The sequence below is a fragment of the Orycteropus afer genome, unplaced genomic scaffold (assembly GCF_000298275.1).
Source record: "Orycteropus afer afer isolate SDZICR_OR568_19922 unplaced genomic scaffold, OryAfe1.0 scaffold00449, whole genome shotgun sequence".
Taxonomy (NCBI): domain Eukaryota; kingdom Metazoa; phylum Chordata; class Mammalia; order Tubulidentata; family Orycteropodidae; genus Orycteropus; species Orycteropus afer.
The window spans coordinates 251224-266681 of NW_006922036.1; positions in this window are offsets into that span (position 1 = coordinate 251224).

Below are 15458 nucleotides of genomic sequence, written 5' to 3' on the forward strand. Positions count from 1 at the left end.
CCAAAGTAAATAAGCTTACAAGATTGTAAACAGGGAACCAGAGACACCAAATGACAAATGAGGACAACTACAAATCAAAAAGAGGGAATAAAATCTGTGTCATTGCAGAACTTGTAGATGGTAGGGAAGTCAAGAAAACTACAAGATAGAACAGATGGTTCTACATTTGGGATGAAAACTATAAATCACAGGGTAACCTCAAAGAAAAATGATAAACCTTCACAACAAAATAAAAAAAGAGGACCAGCATAAATATTCAGCAAATACCAAATCAATAGCAATGAAGGAAGTGATAATGTGATTCATAAACAAAACAAGCTCAGCATAGAAAATTATATGGAACAAAGAAATCGACACAATGAAAAAGCACATGACAAAAATGACATGAACAAATTCATATTTGCTGATAATTACATATCTTGCAAGGGACTTATCTCTAAGATTGATGAAAACTCCAACACCTCAACACCAAAGGAATTAACACTTCAATTGAAAAATGGGCAGCAGACATGAAAAGACACTTCACCAAAGAGGATATTCACGTGGTCAGCTAATATATGAAAAAAATACTAACAATCATTGGCCATCAGAGAGATGTAAATCAAAACAACAATGAGATATACAGTCCCATCCCAGCACTGATGTCAAGGTTCAATGAGAGAGAAAATAACAAATGCTGGTGGGGATGTGGAAAGTTTGGGACTCTCATACACTGTTTGTATGACTGTGAAGTGATACAACCACTGTGGAAATCAATATGGCAATTCCTTAGAAAGTTGGAATTGGAGATACTATTTGACCCAGCAATCCCATTACTAGGACTGTATCCTAGAGAGTTGAGAGCCAGGATAGGAACAGAAATATGCACACTCATGTTCATCACAGCACCATTTACAATAGCAAAAAGATGGAAACAACCTACATGCCCATCAGCGGCAGAGTGGATAACCAAACTATGGTACATACACATACTGGAATGCTATGCAAGACTAAAGAATAATGTAGAGTCACATTAGTTTTGTGTATTTTACTGTACATAAATTATATTTCAATAAAATCCATTTAAAGAAAAAGAGTTGAAAAAGGAAATAGATGACTCCACAGTCATAGTAGGAGACTTTAATACAACACTTTCAATGAAGGATACAACAACTGGAAAAGAAAAAAAAAAAAAACTCAACAAAGATGTAGAAGAACAGAAAGATGCAGAATCCACCAACTTGACCTTATAGACAACTACAGAGGACTTCACCCAAAAACAGCCCAATATACATTCTTCTCCAGTGCACATGAAACATTTTCCATGATAGACCATATGGTAGACCATAAACAAGCCTTCATAAATTTAAAAACATTGAAATACTGCAAAGCATCTTCTCAGGTCACAATGCTATCAAATAAGAAATAAAAAATAAGAAGATCAACTGAAAAAGAGTAAACACGTGGAAACTGAACAACACCCTCCTTAAGAAAGACTGGGTAAGAGAAGAAATCAAAATTGAAATTGAAAAATTCCTTGAATCAAATGAGAATGAAGACACAACATACCAAAATCTTTGGGACACAGCAAAGGCAGTGATCAGAGGCCAATTTATAGCAATAAATGCACACATCAAAAAACAAGAAAGAGTCAAAATCAACACTTTAAATCAACATCTCCAACAATTAGAAAAGGCACAACAACGAAAGCCTACTCTCACCAGAAGGAAGGAAATAATAAAGATTGGAGCAGAAATCAATGAAACAGAAAATAGAAAGATAATAGAAAAAATTAACAAGATGAGAAGTTGGGGTTTTGAAAACATTAATAAAATTGACAAACAACTGGCAAATTTGACAAAGGAAAAGAGGGAGAGATACAAATAACATGAATAACAAATGAAGCTAGTGACATCACAACAAATGAACAACTGAAACAAAAAGGATAATATAAGGATACTAGGAAGAACTGTACTCCAACAAATTTGAAAATCTGGAAAAAATGGACAGATTTCTAAAAACACAGCACTTACCTAAACTAACATAGACTGATATGGAAAAGTTGAATAAATCCAAAACAAGAAATTGAACAGGTCATCAAAAAATTACCAACCCAAAAAAAATCCCTGGCCCAGATAGTTATACTAGAGTATTCTGCCAAACATTCAGAGAAGAATGGATACCAATCCTACTCAAACTATTCTAAAACCTACAAAAGGATGGAATCCACCTTAACTCATTTTATGAAGTAAGCATAACCTTGATACCAAAACCAGGGAAAGACATCACTCAAAAGGAAAACTATAGACCAATATCCCTCATGAATATAGATGCAAAAATCTTCAACAAAATCCTAGCCAATAGACTCCAACAACATATCATTAAAATCATTCTTTACGACCAAGTGATGTTCATATAAGGTATGCAAGGATGGTTCAACATTAGAAAAACAGTCAACGTCATCCACCATATAAATACAACAAAGAAAAAGAATCACATGATCATATCACTCAATGAAGAAAAGGCATTTGATAAAATCCCACACACATTCTCGATCGAAACTCCCAAAAAAATAGGAATAGAAGGGACACTTTCAACATAATAAAACAAATGCAAATAAAATAAATGCAAAACCGACAGCCAACATTATTCTCAGTGGAGAGAGACTGAAACCATTCCCCTTGCAAACAGGAATCAGAAAAGGATTTCCTCTATCACCAATTCTATTCAACATTGTGCTGGAAGTCCTAGCCAGGGCCATAAGGCAAAAAAAGGGAAATCAAAGGCATCCAAATTGGTAAGGAAGAAGTCAAACTATCTCTATTTGTTGATGTTATGATGCTATATCTAGAAAACCCAGGAGACTCAGTCAAAAATCTACTGAAACTAATTGAGACTTTTAGCATCATGGCAGGATACAAGATCAACATCCAAAAATCAGATGGATTCCTTTACACCAGCAAAGAGATTGCTGAAAAAGAAATAAGGAAATCAATACCATTTACAATAGTTACCAAAAAAATAAAATATCTGTGAATAAATCTTACCAGGGACACAAAAGAATTATACAAAGAAAAATATACAAAACTACTTCAAGAAACCATAAGAGATCTACATAAATGGAAGAACCATATGCTTGTGGATAGGAAGATGGAACATTGCAAAAATGCCAGTTCTACCCAAAGCAATCTATACATTCAATGCAATCCCAATCCAGATTCCATCAACATGTTTTAAGGATATGGAAAAACTAGTCACTAACTTTATTTGGAAAAGAAAGAGACCCCATATAAGCAAAGCACTATTGAAGAAGAACAAAGTAGGAGGTCTCACACTGTCATATCTCAAAGCCTACTTACTATACAACCACAGTAGTGAAAACTGCCTGGTATGGTACAATGACAGACACATAGAGCTGTGGAATAGAATTGAGAACCCAGAAATAGATCCATCGACCTATGGTCAGCTGACCTTTGACAAAGGGTCTACATCCATTAAATGGGGAAAAGAATGTTTGTTAATAAATGGTGCTGGTAAAACTGGATATCCATTTGCCAAAAAATGAAACAAGATCTGGACCTCACACCATACACAAAACTAACTCCAGATGGATCAAAGACTTAAATGTGAAACCTAAAACTCTAGAGTTCCTCAAGGAAAAATGAAGGGCAAATTTAGGGGCCCTGATATAGGTATAAATAGACTATCAAGCATAACTCAAAATGCACAAACAGCAGAAGAGAAACTAGATGAATGGGACCTTCTAAAAATTAAATTTTTATGTGCTTCCAAGGACTTCTCCAAAAGGGTCAAAAGAGAACTACAGATTGGGAAAGAATATTTGGCAATGATGCATCTCTGGTAGCATAGTGCCTAAGGCACTTTACTGATAACCAGAAGGCTGGCGGTTCAAATCCACCAGCCACTCCTCAAAAGGAAGGTTGGACAATCTACTTCCATAGTGATACTGCCTCAGCAACCCAAGGAGGGGTCGCTATGAGTTGGGTCCAACTTGATGGCACATAACAACAACAACAATATCTGACAAGGGACTTATCTCTAGAATTTATAGAAAACTCCAACACCTCAATAACAAAAACCCAAACAATCCAACTAAAACATGGGCAGACAACATGAATAGACACTTCACCAAGGAGGATATTCAAGGGGCCAACAAACATATGAAGAAATGCTCACGATCATTAGCCATTAGAGAGATGCAAATCAAAACAACAATAAGATATCATCTTGCCCCAGCACCAGCAGCAAAGTTCAAGAAGACAGAAAATAACAAATGCTGGTGAGGATGCAGAGAGATTGGGACTCTCATACACTGCTGGTGGGAATATAAAATGGTACAACCACTGTGGAAAGCAGTATGGCGATTCCTTAAAAAGTTGGAAATAGAAATATCATTTGATCCTTCCATTCCATTACTATGTCAATATCCTAAAGAAGTGAGAGTCATGACAAGAACAGACATTTGCACACCCATGTTCATCGCAGCACTAATTACAATACCCAACAAGTGGAAACAACTTGGGTGTCCATCAGCTGAGGAATGGATAACCAAACTATGGTACATACACACAATGGAATACTATGCAATGCTAAATAATAATATAGAAACTCCAAAATACCACATAACATGGATGAATTTGGAGGACATTATGATGATTGAAACAAGTCAATCACAGAAGGACAAATATTGTATTAGTCCATTATTGTAAAAGTCAAGGAACGGTTTATATATGGAAGGAAATTTTCTTTGTTAGTTACCAGGGGTGGAAGGTAGGGTAGGGAACATGGTTAGATAAGTAGAGATAAGTATTGATTTGGGTGAAGAGAAGGGCAATGTACCAAATGTGAGTGATTACCACAGTGGCATTGAGGAAGAGAAAGACATAGAGAGGTACATGGGAGGTGCAGACAACAAAGATGAATCCTTTTGCATCTACAGTACTGTGTTGTCAGTGAAGGCAAACACAGGTATATGGGTGAATAGATGGGTGGGCAGGCTGAAATATTAGGTATGTCTATGCAGGGGAGGAGTATGTAGATCATGTATAGGGTTGGCTGACAATGTTTCTACAAGTGTTCTATTTGTATGTTCTGTAAGAATTCCCCCGGGTATAGTAGAGCTGACAAAGGACAAGGTTGTAGTCACTTCTTGGTCACAGCTAGCTACCCAGAGGAAGTGAGTAGTTGAACCAGTGGGCTCGGGATCATAGTCACAGGGACATCAAGCTCAATTGGCATAACATACTACACAAATCATTGTTTCACCTCCTACTTTGATGAGTAGCAACTGGGATCTTAAAAGCTTGCAAGCAGCCATCAAGATGCAGTGATGGGTCTATCCTCATCCAGAGCAAAGAAAAATGAAGAAAAACAAAAATTCATGGAAACAATTAGTCCTCATGACCTGTACACCATGCAATCCTCATCCTATATAACTATGAGACCAGAAGAACTAGATGGTGCCTGTCTACCACTGTCAACCACTCAGAGGGTGATCTATGGAGGAGATCCTGGATAGAGGAGAACAATGTGGAACAAAACTCAAAATCATTTGGGAAAAAAAAGGGGACCAGGTTTGCTGGTCTGATAGAGCCTGGTGGAACCACTGAGACTATGGTCCTTAGCTACCCTTCAGGTCTGGAATTGAACCCACACCTGTGGCTTTCAGCCAAACAAAAAACAGGCATATGAGTTGAACATGTACCTGAGATAGATGCATTCCTTGGAGAGAACTATCATGGGAGAAAGAGGGGCTGTTTATACACAGGGAGACAGTTCAGGGGGCAGGAGTGCATGGAGGGATGGACATAGGGAAGAAGTAACTATCAGGAGGAAGTGGGAGGGGAGCTGTTGCATTGTGGTAAACTGTAGTCAATGTCATGAAACAAAGTGTGTGTGAAATGTGGTATGGAAAGTGAATTTGCTCTGTAAACTTTCACCCAAATCACAATTTAAAAAAAAAAAAAAAAAAAAAAAAAAAAACAGGTAAATAATTAAGATGAAAATCTGGCACAATTAGGAAATTCATAATAGGCCTTTATTCTTATATCCACTTATAATATTCATGACATTTCCTGTCAAAGAGGACAAATTCCATATTAGCAGTCAAAATGCTCAACAAGAATTTTGAGCATACTTTGTGTTCCGGGATGAATTTATAACCTTTTCCACTAAATTAGACAGAACTAAAAGTTGACACCAGTAGTCAACACAAATTCAAGACTTTGCCTCAAAATGGACATTGGGCCAGTAGATTATACTGGCTGTGGGCTCTTGGGCTCACCTCAGTGTTTACACTTAACTCATATCTGCAGAATCAGATATCAAAATGGACATTAGGCCAGTAGATTATACTGGCTGTGGGCTCTTGGGCTCACCTCAGTGTTTACACTTAACTCATATCTGCAGAATCAGAACAGTATTGAGAAAACTCACAATAGTAAACTCTGACTTCAGGCTATCATCCAGAAGTAACATATTTCTGATCATCTGAGAAGCTTAAGAATTAAAAATGCCAACTGGCCTGAACCCTTACGTCAGTCCTATAGAAGTTCTTTACCAATATGAACAAAAAAAGAAAAGTTTTTATTTTTATTTTTTATACTGACCTCCAAATTAAAGAAAATTCTTTGTCATGAGCTTCATTCTATATATAGGAGCATTTGATAATCTCAAAAGTTGTAAGACAAAATAATCAACCTCTCCAATTTGACATAAACATCAAATCCTAAACTTAAATTCTATGTTAAAGATCGTTTCTTTCTAATTATTGGGTAAACAGAAGCTACAAACTTTAATTGAGCCTCACTCAATTCTAATAGGACATAGGATCAAGAATGTAACTTCATCACCATTCAGGTAAGGAAGAGTTTAGTCAAAAGAGTAAATATTGTCACCTTTGAATATTGTGTTGCCACACAGAAAAATAAGTAAATAAGTAATGTAAAACCAAAGGGTCGACAGCTATTTTAAAGCATTTTGATGTTAGGTGTCATTAAGTCAGCTTTGCCTCATAATGACCCTATGTACAAGAGAATAAAACACTGACTGATCCTGCACCATCCTCACAATCTTTGCTATGCTGGAGTCCATCATTGCAGCCACCATGTCAATCCATCTCATTTTGGGTCTTCTTCTTTTTCTCTGACTTTCTACCTTATCAAACATGATATCCTTCTCTAGGGACTGATTACTTCTCACAGTATGACCCAAGTAGGTGAGATAAAATCTGGCCATTTCACTTCAAAGGAGAATTCTGGCTGTACTTCATGCAAGACATATCTGTTCATTCTGCTGGCAGTCTATGCTATTTTCAGTATTCTTCACCAACACCACAATTGAAATGCAGGAATTCTTCCTCAGTCTTCTTTATTCATTGTCCAGCTTTCTCATGCATATAAGGCCATTGAAAAGCCTATAGTTTAGGTCAAGTGCCCAGTAACCTTCAAAGTGATATCTGGCTCTCTTTAACACTTTAAAGAGGTCTTTTGCAGCAGATTTGCCAAGTACAATACATCATTTGGTTTCTTTATTATTATTTTTTAATTGTTATTGTGGTTTGAATGAAAGTTTACAGACCAAATTCATTTTCCATACAGCAGTTCATACACATTTGGTTTCATGACATTGACTACAATCACACAATGTAACAGCTCTCTTCCCACTTGCTCCCTGTAGTTATGTCTTCCCTGTGTCTTTCTTTCCTATGCATTCCTGTCCCCTGAGCTATCTCCCTGTGCAAATACTACCCTTCTGATCTCCCATGATTAATTGTTCCAAGAAGTGTATCTACCTGATGTAAATGTTCACCCTACCTGCCTGCCTATTGTTTAGCTGGAAGTCACAGGAGTGAGTTCAATTCAAGGCCTGATGGGTAACTAGGGGCCATAGTCTTGGGGTATCACCAAGCCAGTAAGCCTGATCATTTTTATGGTTTTGAGTTTTGTTCCAAATTGTTCTCCCACTCTATCCAGGATGTCCTGAACCAATGATCCCATTCCAAGTGGTTGACAGTGGTACCCAGACACCATCTAGTTCTTCCAGTCTCATGGTGATATAGGCTGAGGTTCGCATAATCAACTAGTCCATAGGAATAAATTTTTTCCACCCAATCCTTGGTTTTATTCTTCTTTACTCCAGACAAGGAGAAACCAATTGTTGCATCTAGATGGTCACTTGCAAGCTTTTAAGATCCTAGTCACTACTCACCAAAGTAGGATGTAGAACAATGTTTTTGTGTAATATGTTATGCCTTTTGAGCTTGACGTCCCCCACAACCTGGTCCCAACCTCACAGGTCCAACAACTTACTATCAGGGTGCTTGGCTGTAGCTGAAAAATTATTCTAACTTTACCCCCTGTTAGTTCATAATGTTTATAATTCTTATAACACACACAAATATATATGTAGAAATATCATCTGCCAACCTTGGCATGGGTATATTCTCTTTTGCCTAGACCTACCTGATCATTCAGCCTGTTTACCTATATATATAGATTAATGTTTGTTATTACTGGAAATGCAGTATTGTATATGTAGAAGTGTTTCTTTGTTGTCTGTACCTCTTGTGTACTTCTCTGTGTCTTCCTTTTCCATAGTGTTATTGTGTTGGTTGCTCGCTTCACTGGTATATTGCCTTTCCGTTCCCTCAAATCAATACTTGTCTCTTACCCATCTCACAATTTTTCCTCCCCTCCCCTCCCATCCCTGGTAACCAACAAAGAAAGTTTGCAACCATATCTATAATTTCCTTGACTTTTTACAATAATAGACTAATAAAATATTTGCCCTTCTGTATTTCACTTAGCATAATGTCCTCCAAATTCATCCACATTATGTGTATTTCATGGATTCTGCATTATTTTTTAATGTTGCACAGTACTCCATTGTGTGTATGTACCATAGTTTGGTTATCCACTCCTCCACTGATGGGCACTTAGGTTGTTTCCACCTCTTTTCTATTGTGAATAGTGCTGCAATGAACATGGGTGTGCATGTATCAGTTCTTGTCCTGGCTCTCACTTCTTTAAGATATACGCCTAGTAATGGAATTGCTGGATCAAACGGTATTTCTATTTCCAAATTTTTAAGGAATCACCATACTGATTTCCACAGTGGGTATATCATTTTACAGTCCCACCATCATCGTATGAGAGTTCCAGTCTCTCCATATCCTCACCAGCATTTGCTATTTTCTCATGTTGTAGAACTTTGCTATTATTGCTGGGATGAGGTGATATCTCATTGTTGTGTTGATTTGCATCTCTTTAATGGCTAATGATCATGAACTTCTGTGTTTCTTGGCCATCTGAATATCTAGTTTGGTGAAGTGTCTGTCCCCATCTTCTACCCAATTTTAATTGGATTATTTGTTTTTTTGATATTGAGGTGTTGGAGTTTTCTATAAATTTTAGAGGCAAGACTCTTGTAAGATATTTCATTGCCAAATTTTATTTTTTCCCAATCTGTAGGTTCTCTTTTTACTCTTTTGAAGAAGTCTTTTGATGCACATAAGAATTTAATTTTTACAAGGTCTGAATCATCTAGTTTATTTTCTGTCATCCATGCATTTTGAGTTATACTTGATAGTCTATTTATACCATAAATTAGGGTCCCTAAGTTTGCCCCTATTTTTTTCTTTGATGAACTTTGTAGTTTTAGGTTTTACATTTAAGTCTTTGATCCATCTAGAGTTAGTTTTTGTCTGTGGTGTGAGGGATGGATATTGTTTCATTTTCCTGCAAATGGATATCCAGTTTTGCCAGCACCATTTGTTAAAGAAAATACTTCTTCTCCATTTAATGGGTTTTGGCCCTTCTCAAAGATCAGCTGACCATAGGTGCAAGGATCAATTTCTGGGTTCTCAATTCTGTTCCACTGGTTTGTGTGTCTGTCGTTGTGCCAATACCAGACTGTTTTGACTACTGTGGGTGTATAGTAGGTTTTGAGATCCAGAAGTGTAAGACCCCCTACTTTATTCTTCTTCAGTAATACTTTGTTTATATGAAGTTTATTTCTTTTCCATATAAAATTTATGATTGTTTTTTCTATATCTTTAAAGAATGTTTGTAGAATCTAGATCTTGATTGATTGTGGATCCAAGTAAAATGAAATCTTGACAATGTCGTTCTTTCCCCCACTTATTATGATGTTGCGTATTGCTCCAGTTGTAAGGATTTTTTTTTTTTTTCCTTTATGTTGAGGTATAATCCATAGTGAAGGTTACAATCTCTGATCTTCATCTGTGAGTGTTTCAAATCATCTTCACTTTCAGCAAGCAAAGTTATGTCTTCTACATCTCATAGGTTGCTCATGAGTGTTCCTCCAATCATGATGCTACATTCTTCTTCATAGAGTCCAGTTTCTTGAATTATTTTCCCAGCATACAGATTGAGTAGTTATGGTGAAAGAATACAACCCTGACACACACCTTTCTTGACTTTAAACCATCCGGTATCCCCTTGTTCTTTTTAACAACTGTTTCTTAGTCTATGTACAGGTTCATCAGCATAAATAAGTGTTCTGGAATTTCCATTCTTCACAATGGTACCCATAATTTGTTATGATCTACTGCAAAAAGGGAGTGGCATTGCCTGAACTCCTCTAACTTTATGAAAGGGAAAAAGAATCACCATCAGCATCAACAGCCCAAGACTAATTCCTATGAGGCAGAGGTCAGACATGCCTCTACCCTCCAATCTTTTTACCAATGGTGGCATAGTGCCTAAGGCACTTGACTGCTAACCAGAAGGCTGTTGGTTCAAACCCACCAGACACTCCTGGGAAGGAAGATTGGGCAATCTACTTTTGTAGAGATACTGCCTCAGAAACCCAAGGAGGGGTCGCTATGAGTCAAATTGACTCAATGCCTGTGAGTTTGGTTTTTTGGTCACCAACCACAACCCTCTCTACTTCTCTGCTGGGTTTGATAATTCAGTGCAAAGTCCACACAAAACTCTCACATGATACTTCTAATTATGGAGTTTTTTAGGGAAGTAAAAACCAGTAACCAGTGAAGGTTATAGCTCATGATTAGGAATACTCAGGATATAGTTCTACAATCAAGATAGCTTCCCCTTAACCATGCCATATGAAAGGTCTCTCTTTGGCCCTCAGCCCCTCAGCCTGGCTTCTGCCTTCCTCAAGCAAGTGTTAAAAAGCTCATTTAGCTCTGCTAAAGAGAAGTACAAGGAGCTCTGGTAGCTTGGTGCCTAAGGCATTTGACTGCAAACCAGGAGGCTGGTGGTTCAAACCCACCAGTTACTTCTCAGAAGGAAGGTTGGGCAATCTACTTTTTTAGTGATACCACCTCAGAAACCCAAAGAGAGGTCACCATGAGTTGGATACAACTCAACAGCAGTGGATTTGGTTTTAAAGAGAAGTACCTATGCCAGCAAGCCTACTGCTGAAGGCACTCAGTTTTCTCACTCTGTGGGCCAGCAGAGTTTTGCTGGTCTCCTGGTTCTGCAACCTCTAATACCTCTATTGCTGTGATTTCTCTGCCACCATTGCTTGCCATCTCTCAATATCTCTCACCATTGTTGCTGTCTCTTGCCATCTCTCATCACCTCAGCAATGTGTTATAGCTCTCTCTCTCTCCTGGATTGAGGAAGTTCAGTGCAGGGATCTGAAGTCCAAAGGACACACCCCACTCCTGGTTTTTGTTTCTTGATGGCATGAGAGCCCCTCTTTCTGCCTGTGGGATGGCTGTTTTAAGCCTAGTGGGATGGCAAGACTGACCAATCCCCACATTTGGTTTCCATAAACCTTATTCGCACAGTCTCACACCCACAGGAGTGTCATGTACCTTATTTATATCATTAGAAAACTATTCAATCCCCTTGGTAAGCCATCTCACATTTGTGTGGTCCCACCCTGTCATCTGGTGGAATTCACAAAGACCATGGCTAGAATAGCCATAGTAACTAATTCACTGTACTGCAGGTCATCCCCTGCCTTTTCTAGACATTGATGTTTTCATACTTGAAAGATTAACTTCCCCTCCCCAATCATTTTAAGTATAAGCACATCCATGAAAGCTTGTAAACCAGCCATTTCATGCTTTTACCCGCCCCCATTTTAGATATCCAATTTCTAAATTCCCTGTCCCTATCAAACCAGTACTCTGACACAAGCATGTTCCTTTCTTTGAAGAATCTTCTGCTCTGGTTGGAGCCTTGAGTACCTGCATCCATAAGCAAAGTCCAGTACGGAGCAAGCCATCAAATTGTAGCAATTTATACCAGCTTATAGTGTCAAACATCATTCTCTTCATTCGGTCAGGTTCTTGTCAGCTTATCCCCAGCCATCCAAGATAGGTCAATGGGTACCAACATGGGAATTCACTCACCTCCCTGCACTATAGATCATCCAGCCCTTTTTCTATCATCCCCAGTCCTCATGGGCTACATCAACAGGCACAATTCCCTGCATTCCAAACCAGCCAGCCATTTCTCCTTCTAGGAGAGAAACATGGGTTATGTCAATGGGTTCCAAATTAACCTAATTTCTTCATTGCTAAATACTACCCCACTTCCATTCATCAAGTAGACCTGTTGTTGTTGTTATGTGCCGTCGAGTCAAACCTGACTCATAGCGACCTCTCCTTGGGTTTCCGAGGCAGTATCACTACAGAAGTAGGATTGCCCAACCTTCCTTCCGAGGAGTGGCTGGTGGGTAGACCTAGTTGGTTATAAACAATCAAGCATACCAGGCTGTGTCCTTGTCAGCTCTCTTTAATTGTCAGTCTTGGAAAAAGTTCTTCTCATGGGCCATTCCTGCCTCAAGGCACCTGAAAACAATCCTCTTCCTTGAAATTCAAAAAGCAAAATAGTGATTATTTAATTTATTATTATTATTATTATGCAGGTGTCCTTCCTTCAAATGCAAATGTTCTTTTCAGCAGGTCTGGGTAGGTCTGCCTTTTCAAATACAAATTTCCTGACTCTGAAGGTTCTGGGTAGGACAAGGTTTGGGACAGAGTCCCCACTTCTCTATAAATAGGATTGTTGACTTGAAACAAAAAGCCTGTGTTTCTTCTGGGCAAATTCTAGTTCCCCTTTTAGCATTTCCAATTAAATAGTGGGTGAAGGCAGAGTTATACATTCTTTGTAATCTATACCCAATATCTACTTTTACCATATATTTAGATATATTTTATGGTAATATGTAGGAGAAGCATTCAATGTCCATAGTATACCCAGATGAGCACATATCCCAAAACACATAACTCTTTTTTTAAAACTTTCCAGTTTCATTTCTCTTCACATCTTGACTATATTCCTATTCATATGCATTTGGACTTGGGCCTCTGCTTAGGTGGAACAAGTAGATCCTGGTCTACTATTAATCATCTCCTTTAATTGGCCTGACTATTGCTCCAAGCCTCTCTAGGTGTGGCATTTTTCCTCTTAGTTGCAGCCATTACAAGTAACAACAACCAAAGTAACCACCTAAGAACACAAAGTTTCACTTCATAGGCTCCTTCATTCTTTCTCTTACAATACCCCATACTTCCATGAGTCTACAATCATTGCAACAAATCCCATTTCTGATGCCAACTCCACAAAGGATGTGAGGGCTGCATTGTCTGATTCCTCTAACTTCATTAGAGAAAATCACCATAAGTATCAACAGCTGAAGGCTGATTCTTATGAGGAAGAGGTCAGATGTGCCTCTACACTCCAATCTTCTTACCAATTCTAATAACAACTACCCTTCCTACAATACTTTCTGTTGGGTTCCCCTTCACCAGGGCTCCCTCAACCCAAGGGATAACGCCAACCAAAATCACTCACGAAAGACGTCTCTTGATGCAAAAGCAGGAGGAGTTTATTCGAGGTACCAGAGCGCTGGGGCTCGACTCCTATCCCACGCAGGGGCAGAGGAGTAGAGCCCCCAGCTTCCAACACACATACTATTTAAAGAAATAATTGGAAAGGGCGGAGGAACGAGAGGGTGGTGGGGGTATCAGGGATTGGTTAGGGGACAGGGGTGGACAAAGGGAATTCCAGTGATAGGCCAGTTTATATTTCGGCGCGAATACAAAATACAAGTGATTGGTTATTTTAACATAGCTTTACAGGTCATTGGTGGGTTCATACTTTGGTTTTCTGGCGGGAGTGTGGACGACTGATGTAATTTTCCAGGAAATGGGGCCCGCCTTTTTACTGGTCTTAATGGTGGCCTCTCTTTGTCATGTTGAAACATTAAATTTTAATTCCACACTTTCCTTCTCTGCTGAGTTAAGTATTTCATTGCAATGATCACACAGAATTCATGCAACACTCACAATAATGGGGTTTATTAGAGAGGTAACAGGTTACAACTCAGTATCAGGAATGCTCAAGATATAGTTCTTTCATCAGGACAGCTTCAGTTGTGTCCAGAGGCAGGTCTCTTCCTGACCTTTGACCCCTTGGCTTGGCTTCTGCCCTGTTTGGACAAGTGTTATAAAGTTCTTCTAGACCTAATGATAGGTCCCCAGAGAAGTACCCCACTCTGCCAGCAAGCCTCCTGCCCAAAGGCACTCAGCTTTCTTGTTCTGTGGTTTGGGATCCCCACCACTCAGTTTCAGGCTGCTTCTGCTGCTGTGATTTCTTTGCCACTGTCTCTCAACATCTCAGTAAAGTGATACAACTACCTCTTTCTCTATCCTGGATCAAGGAAGTTCAGTGCAGGGATCTCAGGTCCAAAGGACATAGTCCACTTCTGGCTATTCTTTCTTTATGGTAGTCAGAACCCCTCTTTCCACCTTTGGGATGGTTCACTTTAAGCCTAGTGGAATGGCAAAACTGACCAATCCCCACATTGGGTTTCCATACACATTATTTGCACAATCACACACCCACAAGGGTGCCATGTGTCTTATTTACATTATTAGCAAGCTGTCCAGTCCCCTGAGTGGTCCACAAAGGCCTCACACTTGCATAGTCCTACCCAGTTGCCTGGTGGGATTCACAAAGACCATGTCTAGAGGAGTCATATTAAGTAATTCATTGCATCACATCTATATATTGAATGCCTTTCCATAGTCAATAAAATAAACGTAAACATCTTTTTTAGTATTCTCTGCTTTCAGCCAAGATCCATCTGACATCAGCAGTGATATCCCCACTTCCATGTCTTTTTTTTTTTTTTGGGGGGGTGTGTGTGAAGATTTACAGAGCAAATTCACTTTCCATACAGCAGTTCACATATACTTTGTCTCATGTCATTGAGTTTACCACAGTTTACCACAATGAAACAGCTCCCCTCCCACTTCTTCCACATAGTTACCTCTTCCCAGTGTCTATCCCTCCATACTCTCCTGCCACCTGAGCTGTCTCCCTGTGCATAAGCAGCTCTTACTTCTCCCATGATTGTTCTCTCCAGGATGTGTGTCTACTTGAGGTAAATGTTTAACTCACATGCCTGTACTTTGTTTGGCTGGAAACCACAGTTGTGGGTTCAATTCCAGA